Consider the following 20,170-nt stretch of genomic DNA (forward strand, 5'->3'; position numbering starts at 1 on the left):
CCTGTGTTCTCCCCAGAAAGGTTTGGGGAGTTCTACCTGGGGGTCTGGATGAGGTTGGGGTTATGGGGGCACAGATTGGAGTCACCTTACTAGAATGAGTTCTGCAGGGCCTTGGATGTTACAGAAGGACCCAGATGGGAAACACACAAGGGTGCTTCAGGAATTGGCATGGGTGCTCTGGTATCCATTAGCCTACACTTTTTAGACTTCATGGAAAATGAGAGAAGTTCTGGGGAACTGGAGGGTTCTATTAGTAGTTCCAATCTTCCAAAAGGGTAGCAGAGAGGATATGGAGAATTACAGGCCTGTTAGCCTTATGTCCATTCTGGGAAAGGTGATGGAAAGCCTCATAATAGGGAAAGCTCTAGAAACCCTAAATAGGGATGGGAGTTTTGCAGCCACACAGCATGGATTCCTTAAAAACAGATCCTGCCAGATGAATCTTGTGGAATTGTATGATAAGGTCTCGAGGTAGCTTGATGGAGGAGATACAGTAGATGTGGTTTACCTGGATTTGAGAAAGGCTTTTGACAAAGTGCCACATGATATCTTAGTTGAGAAATTGTTGAACTTTCAGATAGATCAGTGCATTGTCCAATGGATAAGGGCATGGTTGACAAAACAGAGGATGACTGTCAGTGGGGAATCACCAGGATGGCAGCTGGTGGAGTTCCTCAGCTCTGGGCTCCAATTCTATTCAGTCCTTGTATCAATGACATGGAGGAGGGGATAACCAGTCTGCAGACTAAATTCATGAATGATACCAAAGTGGGGGCAGTGGCCACAGCTGAGGAGCAGGTGATCCAGTTCTGGACAGGCTGTGGAAGTGGGCGGGGACAACAGGATGGCATTTGATGTGGATAAGTGCAAGGTCTTGCACTTGGGACACAGGAATAGGTGTCACAGGTACAGAATGGGGGACAAGTGGCTGAAGAGCAGCAGTCGTGAAAGGTACTTGTTGACAGCCGGCTGAACATGAGCTGTCAATGTGATGTAGTGGTTAAGAAGGGAAATGCCAAACTTGGATGTATAGCAAAAAATGTGGCTTCCAGATCTAGGGAGGTGTTGATAGCACTCTATATGACTCTGGTGCTCCTACAGTTGGAGTAGTGCATCCAGTTCTGGGATCCACATTATAGGAGAGACATAGTTAGGTTAGAATTGATCCAGTGCAGGATCACAAGAATGGTAGCCAAGTTGGGAGGGATGACTTATGAAGGGAGATTGGAGGAACTGGGTCTTTTCAGCTTGGAAAAGAGGACACTCTGTGGGGATCTTTAAGTGACTTATAGGTATGTGAGGGGATGTCATGTGGAGGAGGGCCTTGACCTGTTCTTCCCTGCAGTGGAGGGCAGGATGTGTTCCAGTGGGGCAAAGCTCAAGGAAACAGTCCTTCCTGATGGTTAGGATCCCTAGGATATGGAATGCGCTTCCAGGGGAGGTGGCAGGGGCCCAATCAGTGAGTGTGTTCAAGGAAAGACTGGACAATCACATGTTAGGGATGGCATGAGCAGAGCTGGCTGGAGCCAGGGGTCAGGCTAGATGGCCTGGTAGGCTCCTTCTGACTCACTTTGTTTCTATGTTTCTAGTATGCTAGAGGTGTTGGAATGTGCAAAAATGACCTACTTTTCCACTGTGGGTTCCCAGGGAACACATATGTGCTGTGGGGCTTTGATAGGTGCTGGGGATCCTAACACTTTCTGAGGGTGTTGCTCACACACTGTGTTAAAACTGTTCCTGGACTTGTAGTATTCAATATACCCATGATCAGATAGTCCAATTGAGAAGAAAGTTCTATGAAAGCAAATATAATTGTTCCTCCTAATGTGTTAATTCTTTCTGGGTGAGGTTGAGAACATGATTAGTTTTCTCATGGATGAACATCCATACCATCTATGGCCTGCTGGCTGAAAAGCTGTAATTCCAAAACGCTGCTAAATGCAAAATCCTTTCATGTGCACCAAGCTTCAGGCCCAGTTCTCATGGTGATTATTGCTGTGGTTGAAGACACCATAAAGTGGTCTCCTTTTCCCTGCCTCATCCCCAGGCATGGTTATATGGTGGAGTTTTTCTTCTGAATCCACATTAAGATTACGTGTGGTCACAACTGGGTATAGGAAATCTAGGATTCAAGAAGACTTTCTGATGCTTGAAAAGTCTTATCATTTGGGAGTGAGAAAGTGACATAAGTGGTCTTCTCTCCCTCCTTCCAAGCAGAACAGGACAAACGTATTTCCAACTTCATTATGTTAAAGCTAGGTTGGCCTTGTCATAAAAAAGAAGAGGATTACAGAAGTCAATAACAAAAGACAGAAGCAAAGTTAGAATGCAGGCCACTAGGGATATGAGGCTTAAAGATATGAAGCAGATCCCAAACTGTGAACACCCCTCCTTCCTTCCAAACCCAAAAAAATTAATTCCACCTTCAAGGTGGATCATTCTGCTCATGGGCCAGTCATAGGCCAGAAAAAGGCAGGAAATAAATCCAAAAATAAATAAATACATAAATAAATAATAAATGTGGCATGTCTCTCAGTGGGTTTACCCATATGTTTGAACTAATGACCATTAAGCTGCCCCCCAGCTTGCTTAGTAGAATGTTTGCACTGAACATGAAACTACCCTGTTCTCAATGAGTCCCAGGTTTATTCCTGGATATACTGGCCTTGGGATTTCAGCTGTGAGTTCCAACCCCACCTCTTCCACTTCTGAATCAAAATGTGAATCAACAACTGTCAAAGGCTTTTATTGTTTGGACAATCTGTAACCACTCAAAAGAGTGCACCCCATTAAAATTTAGGTTAAGAATATTTGGACTCTGGCTCAAAATGGGGTTTGCAGCCCCCTATTCTCCTTGCACTACTCTACTGCTGACAGACCTTTCACAAACAGCTCGCCTTTACCTTTGTGAGATGGGCAGTGTTGACTGGCAGTGGGAGGAAGTTCATTAGATGGTCAACTTGTCCAGCTCCTAAGCTCAGGGTGACACTCCTCTAATCCCCTACAGTTTCCTGCCCTGAACACTGAATGTGCAGTTTTCTCTGACGGGAAATGATACAAGAGTTATGTCAGGTCTGGGTGACGGACTGGCAAGCTGGGGCAGAGGGTAAGATAGTCTTCTAATTTGTGGCCAGCTGGCTAGCTTGGCACACACAGAGTGAATGGTTGTGGAAGGACAATGGAAAGGGTATTAATGCTGCTTTCCTCTTCTCCCATAACTGCCACCTGAGGCAGATGAGAAGCCACATGGATATGGTCATGTGAGTTGGCCCATAGTCTGTACTGAAGGCAAACTGCAATGGTGCAGAGCTTCTAACAAGCCCAATGACAAATGGAAATGTACAAATTAAGTTAGTGTCTGTGGAAATTATGAGCAGCTCATTAACTCTGGTGATGGAATTCTATTTAAGTCTGTAGAATGACAGCTTAAAGGGTGAAGACTTATCCATTGAACATTTTAAAATCATAAGGTCCACTGGTTTTGACCCACCAGAAAAGAAATTATGTTCGTTTGATTCAAGGGATAGGAAAGCTGATGAATGAGGACATGGATGCACAACATTTAACTTCAAGATCATATAACGTGCTACAAGAGAATGCTTTCTTGATTGCATACAGTACTTAGTAATGGTTCACATAAAATCTTCACTTTCTTTGCATATTATTATTTTCACATTGTCAAACATGGGTGGATTTTAATTATAATACTCTTTTCCCTGTTTTGACAGACTTTGTATATGTTTTTCTCACTCCCTAGTGCCTAGATTTAGACTAGATTTCCACATGGTAATTTGCATAGTTGTTTTTCTGTCTTGGAGGACTTAGTGTATTGAACTACCTTGGTTAAGATTCAGGGACTAGTGTTGGTGTCACACTTAATCCTTTCTGAAGCACTTTTTACCCTGCTTCCAGAGTAGCTTACCTACAATCAAATAAACCAGGCAGCCTCTACTAACATGCTTACGATCTCTAAAACCATTAGCACAAAAGGGGGTAAAAAGGAAAGATGGTGAAAATATATTTAGCAAACTAGAGATCGAATCAATTAAAGCTAGAATTACAAAGTTCTTATAATGACATGCTTTATCGATGTCCTCAAAGAAAGGAGGGGCCATCAAAGGAAAGGAAGTCTGTCAACACAGCAGTGGAGTGGGGCCATTCCCTTTAATGAAGCCAGAGGGAATGGCAGCCAAATGGTTAAGGCACAGCCCGACTGCAAGGCCGTGATCCTCTGCTTTTATGGGCATTCTGTGGAGGGCTGGAGGAACTTGGTGTCCATCTTTTCCTCCCCAGCCCTCCTTCCCGGTCCTTCAGGGAGGAAGGATGCTGGAACAGGGCCAGCATATGTTATATTCTAGCAGTTCCTGTCTCCTCCCCATTCCGTTCCCCTGGAGCATTTTCTCTTCTTCTCTGAGGTTGTTCTTATCCAATGCAGAATCCCCTTTGTCTTTACCATTCTTCATATGGAACTAGATGATGGTGATGTTGATTTTCATTTCTATGCCTCCCATAGCTCTTTGGGGCAGTGTACTTTAAGAAAGTCAGTTTACCAATTTTCATTGGACCTACTAGATTTTCTAAGGAGGAACTTATAGTTGGTTCAAAAGCTATATCCAATGAACCAAAAATTGATGATGATTAAATGGTGGTATCCCTTAAAAGAAGTGTAAAAGGTTAATGTACGGCTTAAAGACAACCAGTTGGAATCAGAGGGTTTCTAATCCAGCATGTTGTTTTAACAGACTTCAAGAAATAAATTTATGAGGGCACCTGTGTTAAAATGAACTCTTCTTGTTGTTTTAACAAATTAACTTAGACATGCAGTTTGTTTATTGTCAGACTGTGTTATACAGGACTGATTAGCAGAACAGTTTTGTAAAATTTTTCAGTCTACATGTTCCACCATTTGAATTGAACAATGAGTCCGACATGTTACTCATATTTGTACATGGAAATGTACTGGTATTGAGATTCACAGTTTGGTGGGAATTGTCATTACCAGCAACCGTGGACATCAGATGTAGGTTTACCAAGAGTTATTGCTCTTGGTGGTGGTTTTAGTTGTTTTGGCTTCAATCATGCTTTGTGTTTTCCTTGGTCCATCCTTACAAATATCAGTGCTATAAGGCAGCCAATGAGCCAGTAAGTTTGAAATTGAATTGTCTTTCAGGAAAGCTAGAGCACAATATGTTTACTCTCTCACACTTTCCTCTCTCTTATTTTCCCTCTGAAACTTCATGCATTCTCTAATGACGCAATATTGCAACAATGATTGGGGCATTATTTTTGTAGGAAAAAGCCTTTGCATCTACCATGGTTTGGGATGTGTTTAGATACTTTGCTGAAACCATTGCATTGCAAAATGAACTGTGTGGGGAAATAAACTGTATAGCAACTTGTTCCAAATGACTAGAACCAGTTTGGGCCTTTGTACCTTGAGATCATTGAAGTGGAGAATGGTGCTTTTCCTGTCACCAGAAGACAGTCATGGATTTATCTGGCCTCAAAGGTAGGCTCTAATTGCTCAGTCCGTCAAGGAACTTACAATTCAATGATAAGCAGGTTGGAAGAAGATCTCAGGTGAACAGGAAGCATTGCACAGCTTGAGCGGTTTTGATGCTTTTCCTACTTTTATTTATTTTTATTTATTTTTCAATTTATATCCTGCCTTTTTCCTACAAAGGGCTCAAGGCAGCTTACATCTCCTCCTCCATCTTATCCCCAGAACAACAACCCTGTGAGGTAGGTTGGGCTGAGAGTCTGTGACTGGCCCCAAGTCACCCAGTGGGCTCCATGGCAGAGTGGGGACTCGAACCCAGATCGTCTGAGTCGCAGTCCCGTGCTCTTAACCGCTACGCCACACTGGCTCTCCTTCATTGAGTTCCCAGTGCTTAGTGCTTCTTCAAGAGTTGATCAGGAATGTGTATATTGAGTAGTGTTCACACACTCTTTGTGGTACTGTAGTGTAGTAAAGGAAAGGACTATCTTTTGCCAGTCATAAAAATATTCAGTAGATTTTCAATCAAGTAAACATCCTTTACTCTGAACTGGCTTTGTTGTTAACTGGGGATTTTCTCTCTTCACACATTCAAGGCAACAGGCTGTTCTCTTGCAAAAAGCTCTTTATTCACCGAAGTGTGCCCAATAAACTCAATCACAACAGAGTATACAAAGTGGTACATTGATCCCAATCTGAACAACCTCTTCCTGAAATCCTCCTTTTGAGAATGTCTGGCCTTGATCGCTTTGAGAGGGCCTGTTTGGAAGTGAGCATGCCTTTTCTCTGTATGCTGACCTTCTTGTGTGGCTACCTGATGGGGTCAAGAGTCATGCCAGCTTCGCCTGTCTCCAAGAGCCCCTCTCCCATGCCCTCCCCCAACAGCTGTACATCCCGACTGTTCCCAGAGCCTGCCTGCATACCCAGGGAGAGTGCCATTGCTGCCTCTCTCATCTCAAAGTCTGGAGGCTCCCTTTCCCAGGCCCACTCCCCCGCCTCTGCTTCGCCTCTGCAAGCAATTACTAAATTAAAAGCCATTAGGAATAATATTCTAGAAAGGCTTAAAATGGTATGCCACAAACACATCTAACATATACTCACACACACATATGCACACACCACTGGGCCCCCATTTTCCACCCAGGAAGTGTTGTCAATTCCAGAAAAATAATACATATTCAGCCTAGAAGTCAAGACATCTCTCTAGTGAGTGTTGTGTGCAGCTTTATTTCCATTATTTTAATTCTGATTTGCAGTTTTATATTAATTTTCAGTGTGGAAAGGAAAATGAAAGAGAGAGTTTGGGAGAGATTCATCATTAAGCAAGTCATTTAAGGTTTAAGCATCCTCCTCTTTCCATGCACTCTGAGGAGTGGCATTCCGTTCTGCATGTAACCATTGGAACATTGTCTTGTCATTGTCCCGGCTTTTCCAAAAAGATCTGGGCCAAGTATCTGCAAAGGGTAAAGTAAACTTGTGTCTTACATTTTCTGATCTGTGCACAGGGAATATTAAAATATTAAATGACATGTACTGTTTCTGTTATTTTCCCCACTGTCCTGATTAAGCACATGGTTGGTAAGTTATGTCAGCATTTGGCAAAGCTGTTTCTGCTTTCCTGTTAGGGAGACCAATAAACAGTTGCAATTTTATAGAGGTCAGTTAGCTTGACATACTTTGAGTCTGTCTATGGTTATTTTAGCCTGGGGAACAATCTTGTTTAAATTCAATTTTCCACAGTGGTATCTTGGATGCAGAGATCAAAGGATGTCAGATCAGACCTCTGTTCCTGAAAGAAGAAAAGACAGAATACACCAGTTTGAGCACTGGGTACCATGTTGGAAGTATGCAACCAATTACATCATTTTGTTGTTCGTTAAAAGGCTACACTGGCATGATACCCAGACCATAATTTCTTGAAACATGGCTCTGTCCATCTCTTCTTATATTACTTAGTAAAACTTCACCAAAGGAAATTCTCATGATTGCTAGCAACATGGTTAATCCCAGGTTAAAAGTACAAATGCTACCATTGGTGGCCTAAAGAGAGGCAGCATCAAACTAAAGACCTTCCTAGGCCAGGAGCTTGTTCACAGAGTGGCCAACCAGATGCCAATGGAAAGCTTACAAGTAGGATATCAGTGCAGTAGTACCATCTACCATCTTGGCCAGGCCAAGACCTTTTTATTTAAACGATATTTTAATAATTGCTAATTTTATTTATTGGTTTTATTTATTATACCAGGATGTTTCCAGTTTTTATATGTATTTGTGTAGTTATTTATTTACTTGTTGGAAGCCGCCCCGAGGCTTATGCGAAGGGGGCGGCATACAAGAATTCCAAATAAATAAATTCTGCTTGTCTTAGCCAGAAACTGGTATACTAAAGCACACTGTCCCAGATCCTAGACAACAGAATGCCATGATGACCAATGAAGCATGATAGCTTTACCCTACACAAACCTGTCTAGTCACTTTGTAATGCCATCCTGGTTGGTAGTCTGGGAACAACCATTAGATGGTGAACAAAGAAACACAAGCCAAGTCATCCTTGATCAGAAAATGGTCTGGTCAGTATAGCACTCTATTTACATGGTAGGAAACAACTTGTCCCCAGGATCCCTCAAACCAGTTGGTTACAAGAGTTCTGCCAGCTCATGCTCCTCGAGAACTGGTGTATGGAGGCATACTACCTCTGATAACCAAGGTAGTGCATAGCTAGTAAGGTCATGGATAGCCTGCTCCTCCATGGGACAGACAAATGATCAGGGAAAACCTAGATGGAATACACACGTTCAAATCTCCATGGCCCAGTGAACTCCATCCCGGAGTCATAAAAGAGCAAGCAGAGGAACTTTCAGAACCACTGGCTATCATTTTCAATAAATGTTGGAAAACAGGAGAAGGGCTAGAAGACTGGAAAAGGGCTAATGTTGTCTTTCAAAAAGGGGAAAAAGGTGAACCTGGGAACTTCAGACCAGTTAGTCTGACACCAATCCCTGGAGAAATTCTGGTGCAAATTATTAAAAATCCATCTTGAAGAAAATGCAGTAATTAATGGATGCCAACATGGATTTCTCGAATCATGCCCCTCCCAGCCTGGCTTGAGTGTTCACACAGTAGTGGTTTGGACAATCATTGCTGGTAATAGTGCAAAGCAGGCCATATAGTGCACATGGAAAGCAGTCCAGAAAAGAAAATAATGCCAACCTGAAGCATTGACAGGGTACGATTGAACATAAGCTTGGCATCTAATTTCACTGCATCCCCACAGAAAATCCATTTCACTAGAAGGCATGCTAAGAATGGGTGACTTTGCACAAGGAGCACCTGTCAGGTTCCTCCTGTGCCCACATGACTTTTCATTCACAGCACATGTCCTCCCCTTCACACTTTTCACATCCATCAGTATATTTACATTATAAAGGGCACAACTCAGTTTCAAAACTGGCTGGATGTATTACAGGCACACAGGAAAGCCAATGGAGACCAGGGTCTGTGGCGTTAATTTATGGTGCCCATGTCCTTGAACACATTGCCAATAGACAGCACCCAGGAGTAAATATACATCAAACAAAATTGGCTTCTCTATTTGGGGAACCCAGTTCAATAGATTCAATAAAATATGGGCATGCTTGTCAGCACCATATATCCACCAAACTGCCCCTTGAGCTAAAGCCAAGAGACCAGTAACCCTGAAGGTAGCCTATGCATTCATAAAGCATTTTCAATACAAGTCTTGCTTAGCAGTCTTCAATGTCCAGTGATTAAAACCTCATTTGTAATCATTTCCAGCTGGTGTAGATCTGTAAATGCCTTATAGGGTGGATGTAACTGCTAAATACAAGATGCTGGTTCTTTTATTACTGGTTGTCACTGCATAAGCGATTGACTAGTGACACAGAAAGATGCAGAGGAAATGCTTAAACAGTGGGTTTTGCAAATGTTCAGGTGGCTGCTCTGGGGAGGGTGTATGAGCTGGGGTTTCAGAAGGGCCAAAATACCAGGAGGGTGCTGATCCTGCATCAGCCATAGTTAGATTTTGTTCTCAGTGAAGAATATATAACATTTTCACTGTGATATCTGCCATGCAAGCTGCCTGCAAGCAGGGGGACATCTCTGTTTTGAATTTTATTTAAATCAGCACATGTCCTTTTCTATTAAAATATCCAGGGTGGTATGCAATGAAAAATTCAGAAACAAAAACAGTAAAAGGCTAAAGGCATAATAGGGACAAATGGGATAAAAGTAGATTGCATAACAGCATTGATAGAAAGGGGAGAAGGCTATCATTGGCCCCTGCAGCAGAAGGTTATGAATGGCTATTAGTCCCAATGGATATATGCTATCTCCAGTACCAGAAGCAGTATGCCTGTGTGCCCCATCGCTGGGGAACATGGAGGATGCTGCTGCATTCAAGGCCTGCATTCACGTCCATGGACAGCTTATTGAACAGAATGTTCAGCTAGATGGACATTGGTGGGATCTAACATGGTTCTCCTTGAGTTCTTAAGGCCACCTCATGAAAACCATCATTAGTGGTTTGAACACCTAGGGGGCCGCTCAGGAAAACTTAGAAGCACGTCCACTCCCTTGTGCTTCTCTCTTGCTGCTCTCAGGTTCCTCTGGAGGAAAAATAAGGAAAGTCAGCTGTGAACTATGCTTACACCCCTGCCGATTCACGTATGCTCCATCAATTTCATTGCACGTGTGGCTCCTCGGGTAACCTAAGACAAACCAAAGTGGTTGTTTCTAGAAAGAAGCAGGTTGTCAGCACTCCATTATGTGAGCCCCATTAACATTACAGAAATGGTGGAATGAAAACATAATGTTGAGTATTAATGATGAAAGAGGGAAGGATAGCAGACCAAGGAGAGTAAATGAATTAGAGTGTCATGGAAGAACCTGGCTCAATGGCTGGCCCCCTGAACTATGTAGCCTGGAACATCCACACTGCAACATTTTCTTGCGAATAACAATAAAGTGGACTATTGTAACACGCTCTACATTGGGCCGCCCTTGAAGATGGTCCAGATACTTCAATTGGTTCAGAATAGAGCTGCCAGGATGTTAACAGGGACCGGCAGGTATGAACATATAATGTTGGTCCTTTACCATCTACGTTGGCTACCAATTGAAGTCCAGGCCAAATTTAAGGTGCTGGTGATGACCTATAAAGCCCTAACAGCTTAGGACCTGGTTATCTAAAGGACCATTTCCTTTCCTATGTGCCTTCCTGCATCTTAAGCTGTTAAGATCTGCATCTTAAGGTCCTTCTTCGGGAGCCCTCCTTGAAGGAGATTAGGAGGGTGGCTCCCCTGTGAAAGGCCTTCTCAGTGGTGGTGCCTCAGCTTTGGAATGCGCTCCCCAGAGAGGGGTCTTCCTGGAACCGACTCTGTATGCATTTTGGTGCCAGGCTAAAACATTTTTATTCACCCATTATTTTAAGGCTAATTAGGTTTTAATGTGGGTTTTACTTTTACTTTTTTATTATTATTTTTGGACTTATTGGATGCCGTGCTTCATTTTATTCTGTCTTATTGCAGACCATCCCGAAACTGTAGTAGTTGGATGATATATAAAAGCTTTAAATGAACAAACCAACATCTGACTTGGTTTGTACAATATGCTTAGGCACTGCGGCTATTCCTCTTCCCACTGGCTTGAACTGCTGTTTCGGGCTAGTGGGGGAGGTAGCAGAAAGGGCCAGGAGCACATGTCTTCTCTGCCCTTCGGGTGAAACAGCAGGTGGGTGTTCACATTCTGATGGGGCTTCTCTGGGGGAGGGCCAGGTGAATGGGCCTCATCCACCCTTTACCACTTACCACTCAGATCACGCCTTGGGCATCAAGGCGTCAAGTGGAGCTCCAGATTCTCTCAGGTCTTTTCCCACTTCCTCCTTGACCAGGAGAGCACAACCCTCTTACAATTCTCATGACCCTGCTGTGGATAAAGACAGAGGGACGAGGCTTGTTCTCCTTGACGATCCCTTGAAGGAAGCCTGAAAGTGCCTTGTTGACACCACTGCTAGTCGCAGCAGAGATGCATAGCCCCTCTTTTCCAGGGTCTGCATTTAGGAACGTTTGATGGTAGTTTTCAGGTACGGATTGGGCACTTCTGGGCAGCTGCCATGACTGCTTAGCTCCCCTGAAAGCTTCCATTGTATCTTCTGGGAGATAAGTAGGGAGACTGAAAAGGAAAAGGGATGAGGAGGTGTGAGACACATTGCAGGTCCAACAGAAAACAAGCTTTCCACTCAGTGTGGCTTACTGTGTTGTGCAAACTCTGCCTCAGAAGGAGGCCAAGACTTCCAGGATAAGGAGTGTGATTGCTCAGGTAATTTTGGAAAGTAATGGCAAATCTGCTGCTTCCTGCTTAGGCTTATGTAGCCATTTTAAGAGATAGCTAATAGTTCCCAGGTCAGGGTGCAAGATCCCCCATTGGATCCAGTGCCCAAAGGGATGGTGGAGGCTAGTTTGGAGCACCTGCTCAGTTCAAAAATTTGTAGACATTTTGCTTAATTCAGTGTAATAAGATTAATGGACTTTCTCAAGGGGATTTTGCCCATCTTACCAGAGATGTGGCCCCTATCTTGGCACATTAAAGTAAAAGGAGATTTTGTAAAGAGCACAAATGCATCTTTAGGAACTTGACACTTTGTAAAAAATGAGATCAAAAAGTAGCTAAACAGTCAAATCCTAATTACCAATGATTGAGGGTAACTTTATTTTCCTTCTTTTTCCTCTTTACTGAATCACGTTGTAATCTCAGCAGTGGATAACAACATCCCTAATCCAATATTTTAACGGTAAATAATTTGATGATGGGAATTGCTTCACTAATCTCTTAGGCTGCCAATGGTACAGTTAAAGAATCCACAGGGGTTTTGCTAATCAGTTTTTTTCTAGACAAAATCAGCTCTGACAATTTGTCTACATTCAAAACAGCCTGCAGCTGGAGCGAGCAAGGCATACAGATTTAAGTTCCTTCAAGGGAAGTGAAAATTGTATTTTGCTTTGTTTTGTTGTGGTTGACATTTTCCCAGAAGAGCCAGACATGGAATGGGAGGGACACACTGAAAAATAAGTTGAGCTTCTTTATCTTAAGGATTGCTACATGCCATCTGAATGGTAGGATTACAAAATACCCCAGTGTGTTTATGCTCTAAATTGTTTCATTAAAGCTTTGTATGCTGAGGAACGTTACAGTCTTCCTTCATTGTTGTTATTACTACTTTTATTATAAGACTCTTTTGAGAGGTAGGGTATAAATGAATCCAATGGGATCTGGAGGCTCAATAGCATCGGGGCAGTGTATCCACTCTGGGTTTTATCCTGAACTTTTAAGGAACTATCCATGATACTGAACACTCTCTCCAATGCATCAAGAGAGCCACAATCCCTGAGCTCCCATGCTGAAATATTGGATCCACCCATCACCAAAGAATGAATTGTATAAATAATACAATATTGGTGAAAGGATGACACACAAATTCAAATGGGATTGAATTGAGGACCCCAGGTTCTCAGTCCTAGGGACTCAAAATAGGCTGATCTCTCTGTCCTGCAGACTCTTCTGCTCACCTTGTGTGTGTGATTTTATAGTGAAATTAGAATATATCTGAGCTTAGGAAACTGCACTCTGGCCCACTCTTTGGTACCATGAGTTTTGATAACAACGCTATTAATTCATGTTCAGGATGCATTAGTGAAGTGGCAGAACCCCCTTTCCCTCCCTGGCACCCAATTTAGACTTTTATGGTACATGCAAGAAATCCTGAAGTCACCTCTGGGGTCCTGAATACCTGTGCTGTTGCCAGGGGTCATTTGTATAAGATAAAAAAGCTTAGGGCAATATAATCCATTTTGCTCTTTAGAATAATTAAAGCAGATACAATTTCAAATGAGATTTGTTACATTTTTACTTGAACACGTTGAGTTCCTAACCTGTGATCAAACTGGAACCATTTTTAGAAAGCTCCTCAATTCTTTTAATTCCTTAAGGAGCATGGAAGGTTTTAGAGCCCCTCCCTCACATATCCTCATGTAAATGAGAAAGGGGGGACTGTTTCATTACATTACCTATTTTGTCCACAAAAGGAGCCTATTATTCCAATAGAATTTATAGTCTGCTCATTTTGAGAGGACTCCACAGTTAGAGAAAGAAGGAGGCCATGAAAACTCTGTTGGAGGAATTTATAAAGGCTTCAAATCTTTATGACAAACATGAGAAATCTTAAACATGAATGTGAGAGGATTGGCATTTTTGCAATAAAAGCAGTATTGGCTGAGAGTTTGGGAGTTGAATATGAAGGAGACCAGGGCCAGCTGTTTTCTTCGATGCTCTAAGAGACATCCAAGGAACAAGAGGTCTGATATATGATCAACTGTTTCCCCACCAAGATCTAGTGGTGTTACTGCAGAAACATGTCCAGCCATGAGGTTTGAAGCTTGGCATCCTTGAGTGTTTTGTGTTGTGTTGTGTTTTGGGCATCAACCTGGCAACCCAATCCCCAGGCACCAACTGGGTGTTCCATCCAGGGAGCACTGCTGGGCTCGGGCATCTGAGATTTCAATTCCATACAGGTCCACTGGTTGGGGTTGTTTGAGTGAGTGGGACATTAAAGCCAAAGGTCACTGTCACTTGTGGGTCTGCCCATCTCTTATCTGTCCTCTTTCATAGTCTCCTCAGAACTATTTGTGTATGCTGTTGGTTAATCAACTTGTATGCATTTTGGTTGTTGGAGCCAGATTGTTTGAGGTTCCTGGCATTCAGCCATTCCATGGTCTTTTCAGTTGGCCATAGGGCAATGGGAGCAGTCTCTTGGCCACAGTTCATTCTTATGCAGCACACTGCCATTTAGTGGTTAAACAGTAGTTGAACTGAAGCAAAAGCATCTTTTCCAGACTTTCTTCCTGTCTGCAACTTGTTATGATTTGAATCTCCTGAGTGGCAAAGGGGCAATGACTTGGCTGCAGATGGCTTGGGATTCAGCTGAATTGGCTCTACATGTCACCCCATAGAGTGGAAAGGGAGTCGGGGACTACACAGAGCAAGTAAGTAGGCAAATAAGAGTTTGTGTTTTGTTCTGCATGACATGACAGCACCATTTTGCCTTACCTAAAGACAGAGAAACTGAACTGAGCTGATGGAGTCCACTTGTATGAGTTAGGTAGCAATGTTTTTTCCCCTTGTGCAGAAGAGCTTGTGAACATTTGTCTTCTTTGGGGGGGGGGGGGGGGATGGTCTGTCTGCTCTCTTCCCTAAGACTGGGATGTGCAGGATCTATCAGGTAGGGAAACCATTTGGTGGGCACCCAGAGGCAACTTTACTGTGATCGTTCATTTCTAAGACTTGCCACTTGGGGATATGAGGTTGAAAGAAATGAGTCAGTTGAAAGAATGATGAAAGGCCAGAATGGAAATGGGGGTGGGCAGGTGAAGAAAGTCAGGTAGATGGAAAACAAGGACAGTTAAGGAGAGAATAGAGCAGGAAGGAGTAGAAATACTGTGAGGAATTTGGCAAGTCTGCTAAGTTGGCCAGTGAGTAAAACCAGAGGCAGAAAAGCTGCAAAAAGCAGTGATGAGATGTTAGGTTTTTGTAACTATTATTGCTGCTGCTGTTATTATGCTATTATTCTAAATATTGACTTGTAAAACAAATAAACATGTGTTTATACTTATAAATACTATGTTCTGATCTGAGTAGATGAGGCTAATCTCACTTCATGTGCTAAAAAGGAGAGTCTTGTGGTTCTTTCTAACTTAATAAGTCAAAGCAGGCAGTATTTTAGGGAGTCCTGAGAAAGGTCTGGACTCCATGTCCTCCAAGGGGAGGGGTGTTATAGAGTACCACTAATTGCACCACAATGTTGCATAGGCAGGATATGGAAAACCTTTGGTTATCTTGGCTCACTCAGCCAGGTGCTTGTGACACTAGGGACCAAGGTAATAATCCCCTACCCTTCACTCAAGTAGGGTAGAATTCACCAAGCCCTGCAGGTTAATTCACCTGCTTGTCCTCAAAAGAGTTTTGGTCCAAAACCATCATTATCGTTGGCTTCCAACAATTTAAAACCAATAGCAATTCAAATTTAGATTGAGATCAAGAATGGCATATTAAATAAACTAATTTGAGAAGATGTGTCAAAAGAGCTTTGTCTTTAATTCCTTCTTGAAGGTAGCAGTCTGGGATATCTGACACTTATCTCCTGGCAGGCTGTTCTGCAGTATAGGGGTGACCACTGAGATATGAGTCCTCTGAGTAGTTGACATTAACCTTGCAGAAGCAAACTTCAGAAAAGGATCCCCAGAGGACCATAGTGTGTAAGGTAGAATATGTGGACAAAGGTGTTTCTGAAGGTGTTTTAGACTTGAGCTTGGTATGGTGGTTAAGCACTGGGATTCTGGAGATCTGGGTTCTAACCTATCTCACAGGATTGTTGCTCTCAGGATGAAACAGAGACCCTTGTAGCCACACTGCATTCCTTGCAAGAGGCAGAAAGGTAGGGTATAAAAGTAATGTTCTGTTGTTGTTGTTGTTGTTGTTATATAAAAGAATAATAAAAAGGTAGGCACACAATTCTCCTCTACAGATCTCATTTTCTTAAAGTGAATGCATGTGGTCCAGAATGCAACCACATAAATTTGTGTCCATCTCCTTTTTTCTGTTCTCTCTGCAAACACACCAAGAATCTTTTCTTTTTCTTTTTATATTTACTGCAGTTGGTAACTTAAAAATTAGTGTCATGTAGCATTAATGGGTATGCTGTGGAGATTTGTGGATGACCTGAGTTCCAAAGCAAAGTATAATCTAGCTAGCTGGTGCTTTTTGCATCTCACCTTTGCAAAATAACAAAAGCAGTGGTGCCTGCCCCACAGTGGATTTGCGGAATTGACGCGATTACATGAAATGCATGTGGCACTAATGGAAGGTGCTATCTCAATGTTAAGCATCATTCCATTTCATTTTACCCTGATTTCAAAATTATTTAAATCTGAGGTGCTTGGAATAAATTGATACAGAATTGTATACTGGAAGGCTTTTTGGGAAGACAACAATCTTGGAACTACAACAAAGAGAACTCTGATATAAATAAGTGTGTTCTGTTATTGGGTGGATTAAAATATAATAAATGTTTTAATGGAACTATACTGAGAATATAGAAAAGCATTATAAATATTGACATGATTGCCCGAAAGCACATATAAAGGCAGTAAGCAGACACTTCAAGTGATGCTTTACTTAACTCAGAACTGGCCCTGGAATTTATCGTGTGTTACAGCTGAATTCCTAGCAAAGTACTTACCTTGTTGCTGTAAGTCAAGGCTGACTGAGAAGCGATGATCTCCTTCCATCACAATAGATACGGCTACAAGACAGAGCAGTCCCATGCCAGTTTTGGCTCCAGTTGGCCCACTGCAGAGATGTACAAGGAGTTAGTTCCATTTCATTTATGACCTTATCTTCCAAATGGAAATGCAATATGTGGCCAAACTTTTTGAATACCTGAGCTTGTGAAGCTGCCACAGGGACAGGGGTATGCTTGAAAAATGCACGCAATTAAAATGTGTACCTCTTTAAAGACACATATAGTGCATATAGACACACAGCAAGCAATGGAGAAAGAATGAATACTTTTGAATGGGACATAATCATTCACTATGCAGCAAAGTACTCCATGGGCTTTTTGTGGAGTAACAAAGCTCATACTTTAGTATAGATCAGCCAGAGGAACTTGGAAAGCTTCCGTAAGCTCTGTGTTTGCTGATTTCCACATCCTCGCTGCCGCAACTCAATTTTAGATGCGGGCACACATACACAAACACCAGACAGACAGAGGGAGAGGGAGAACTCCCTGTGACCAATTAGAGACATTCAAATGGGGTTGAATTAGCCCCCAATCCAAACTTAGCAGCAAAGAATGATAGCAGGAAAATATGGAGACGCAGTTATGCATCTCTAGAATGTCTGCTTTGAGACAAATCAGGATATACTTCCGCTTTGAGAGAAGTATATCCTGATTTGTCACAGGCTTTCTTATGACCCTTCCAAATCTCTCTTTTTTATTTATTTATTTATATTGCGATTTATATCCTGCCTTTTTCCTACAAAGGGCTCAAGGCAGCTTACATCTCCTCTTCCATCTTATTCCCACAACAACAACCCTGTGAGGTAGATTGGGCTGAGAGTCTGTGACTGGCCCAAAGTCACCCAGTTGGCTCCATGGCTGAGTGGGGACTAGAACCCGGATCCTCTGAGTCCCCATCCCACACTCTTAACCACTACACCACCCTGGCTCTCTGAGTGGGAGGAACCATACAGCAACCAGCTTGTGGTGCATGCCAGGAATTGAAGCACAGCTGGAAGGGCATCAGGTCAAGGAAAGCAGTTGCGGTTGCACTGTCGCCAAATTCTGCCTGTTCAGCAAAAGTTTGCTTAGCAGGAAAACAAGTACTGATTTCACCGCTGCTTGTCAGACAGAACAGTGGTGCTGAGATCCATACAGAATCCCACAATGTGCCTCTTTCTCCATGCATGTTCAAAAGTAAACATGAACCAACCTGCAGTTAAAAGACATGTCAAAGACTGATGTGATGCTATCCACTCCGGGATGAAAAATAAAGGAAAACTGAATGGAAGTGTCATTACATAGAAATGTATAAAGCAAAATACCAAATGCATGGAGATATGGCAAGCAAATGTCTGTGGAACTGCTTATTTAAGAATGATAGATGCATTGTCAACCCACTTTAGGCTGAAAGAAAAATATGTATGTTAAGAAGAACTGGTGCCGGCAGGAAGGAGGGGCAGAAAGCAGTGGAATGAGATTGATCACATCAGTAATGACTTAAATGTGGAGCAATATCTCCATTGTTACTTGTACATTTAAAGTAAACCTTTGCTTGTGACAGTAGCTCATTTTGGAGCTGTGTTATCCATTACTGCAGTTTCAGGAGCCTTTGCTGAACTTTGAAACTTATTTTTTTTCTTGCTAGGGCATTGCTGAATTTTCTGGATTGTTGTCTGTTCTTCAGGAGTGAGGGACTAGCATAGTTCCCCAGGCCTTCCTAAAATCCATTTTTACACCCATTTTTCTATAAAACGTTCAGCTCCAAGTTTGCCTTCCACTAACATTTCCTATCACCATATCTATCTACATGTAATGAGTTAAGTGTGTAAAGCATTAGAGCAGCATCATGCAAATACTGGATACATATCTGGTCAAGGCACCTCAGGCAGGATATTGTAGATGTCAGAAAGGTGCTGAAAAGGGCAACCAGAGTGATCAAGGGGATGGAGCAACCCATCCTCCTAATGGAGCAAGGTTATGATGGCTGGTGCTGTGAGTAAGTTGAATAAGGGGTGGCATGACAAGGACAGAAAATTATGGCTGGCTGGATAGGCAGTCTCTCTTCCTCTCTCTCTTGTCAAAGTGGTCACCCTGTGAAGCTGGTTGGTGGGAGATTCAGGCCGAGAAAAGGAAGTATTTCTTCACACGGTGCATCTGCTGTGGTATTTGCTACCCCAAGGTGCTGTTCAGGCTGCCAACTTGGATGGCTTTCAGTGGGGAGCAGACAAATTCGTAAAGGATAAGGCTGCCCATGGTTGCTAGTCCTGATGGGTATGAAGTGGCTCTAGTATGAGTTGCAACGTGCGAGTTGCTAAGAAGCACAATCAGGCTGGCACTACTGTAATCATGTCCTGCTGATGGGTTGCCCATAGGCATCTGGTTGACTGCTGCGAGAACAGAGTGGTGGATGGGCCCTTGGTCGGATCCAGCAGTGTTTTGATCAAATTCCAGTTCATTGGACATTGCTCATTTTTACTGGAACCTATTTTTCTTTTATCCTGTGTTTCCGCCAAGCAGCTTAAGGTAGAGTCCATGGTTGTCCTTCACCCCTGTATGGTCACTGCAGTTGTCCTGTTCAGCTGACCAGGAGTGCTGTCCTGAAGTCCCATAATAGGCTTTCACAGGCTCTGTGTGTGTGAATGTGTGCAGGTGGTTGAGTGTAACTGGACACTTTGTGCCTGGGAGCACCAAATGCATTCTGGTGCAAGCCTCGTTATTTCTAACTGGCATGGGAATATTTTCAAGTGAAAATATCAATACAACATAAAGTGATGAGTTGAAAACAAAGGAATACTTGTGGGGGGGGGTCACACAGATGTGGGGCACAACCTTTCTTCCTCTGCACTGGAGGGCAGGACATATTCCGATGGAGCAAAGCTCAGGGAACCAAAATTTAGGGTGGATGCCAGGAAGTATTTCCTGATGGTTAGGATTCCTGGAGTATGTATGTATGTATGTATTTTTCGATTTATATCCTGTCTTTTTCCTACAAAGGGCTCAAGGCAGTTTACATCATTCTCCTCCTCCATCTTATCCCCACAACAACAGCCCTGTGAGGGAGGCTGGGCTGAGAGTCTGTGACTGGCCCAAAGTCACCCAGTGGGCTCCATGGCCGAGCGGGGACTCGAACACAGATCGCCTGAGTCCCAGTCCCATGCTCTTAACCACCACACCACACTGGAATGGGTCTCCATGGGAGGTGGTTGAGGCCACATCGGTGAGGGTGTGCAAAGATAGGCTGGACATGCGCATGGTAGGCATGTCATGAGTGGAGCCGTCTGGAGCCGGGGGTCATACAAGACGGCCCAGGAGGCTCATTC

General features: G+C 43.0%; 1 protein-coding gene across 1 annotated transcript in view; it reads left to right on the plus strand.

Moving 5' to 3' along the window:
- The window catches only part of PCDH11X (protocadherin 11 X-linked), a 620,940-nt gene that overhangs the window by 294,719 nt on the left and 306,051 nt on the right, over positions 1-20,170 (plus strand). The window lies entirely within an intron of this gene.

Source organism: Varanus komodoensis, unplaced genomic scaffold (genome assembly GCF_004798865.1).
Source record: "Varanus komodoensis strain SLA01 unplaced genomic scaffold, ASM479886v1 scaffold18_3, whole genome shotgun sequence".
Classification (NCBI taxonomy): Eukaryota; Metazoa; Chordata; class Lepidosauria; order Squamata; family Varanidae; genus Varanus; species Varanus komodoensis.